Raw genomic sequence first — 1,381 nt, 5'->3', positions numbered from 1 at the left:
CTTGTCTTTTTTTTACTGTCTTGTTCTCACTGTCCTGTTCTTGTTTACACTTTCACCCTCTGCAAAAAATCCCAAATTTTATTTAATTTGCTTTGCGGGAAGGACTGTTCTAACGAAGTTGTGTATTGTCCTTGCCTTCGAAACGCGGAGTAGATGGAACAGGGACAACTGAAGAAGGGAAATATTCTTTATGTTGCATGTCTCGTTTCTTTGTTTGTGTTTTTCGTTGTTCGAAAAAAAGTTCGTTTTCTGTCTTCGTCTTTATGTTTTCGTCTCTCATTGTGTTTAACGTTTTTTGTGATGTCCTGTACCCATATATGCATGTATGTATAATGTATATATATAGATGTAGGTATGCACATATATGTATGGATATATGCATATATTCATATATTATTTATATTATATATATATATATATACGACGGGGTCGATGTGATCGACTTAGCTCCTCCCGAAAGAGCTCGCCTTGCGTCAAAACTTGAAATTATTACATACATACATACATACATACATACATACAGGATCGGCTCAAGGTACCGACAACTCGGGTAGTCACCCGGAGCGCCATGTGCTTGGTGGCACCAAGGACGTGACAAAGACAAGAACATTTCCACGACTGTCAGCTTGTACACGCCAAGTTCAGCTAGTCCGGAGCGCCGGCAACCCTAGGGTCGGCCCTACATACATACATACATACATACATACATACATACATACATACATACAAACTTACATACATACGTACGTACGCACGTACATACGTATCAGACTGCCCATCCTTCTCAAGGAAGTGGATCAGTTAATATAACAGCTTTCTTGAATTTCAGCTGTAAACTTTATACGATTTTTAAAGCTTTATCTTTCTGCTAGCTAAAGAAAACTTACTGACGATTTCCTTGTAAGCTATTCACACGCTAGTTTTTGTAACTTGCACCGATAGAGCATAATTTAATCTACATTTGTTTCCTATTTTTTTCATAACACATCCTTTTCTTTGTAATATTAGAAAGACTTCGTTTACAGACAAGGTGTGTGATAAGAAGTTTGCTTCTCAACCACATGGTACCGGATTCACTCGCACTGCTTAGCACCTTAGGCAAGTGTCTTCTACTATCGGCTCGGAACGACCAAATCCTTGCGAGTGGATTTGGTAGACGGAATCTGAAAAATGTCTGTGGTTTATGTGTGTGCGCGCGTGTGTGTATGTTTGTTCCCCACCGTCGCTTGACAACCGGTGTTGGGTTGCTTACGCCCCCGTAAGCTGACAGTTCGCCAAAAAGGGGAAATGCCGACGATAATATATGTATACCCAGAATGAAAATATGCTAACTAAAAATGAACATATGCACACTCACGCGCACATAACTATGCACACACAC

Source organism: Octopus bimaculoides, chromosome 6, assembly GCF_001194135.2.
Source record: "Octopus bimaculoides isolate UCB-OBI-ISO-001 chromosome 6, ASM119413v2, whole genome shotgun sequence".
Taxonomy (NCBI): domain Eukaryota; kingdom Metazoa; phylum Mollusca; class Cephalopoda; order Octopoda; family Octopodidae; genus Octopus; species Octopus bimaculoides.
This window is presented reverse-complemented; position numbering follows the sequence as displayed.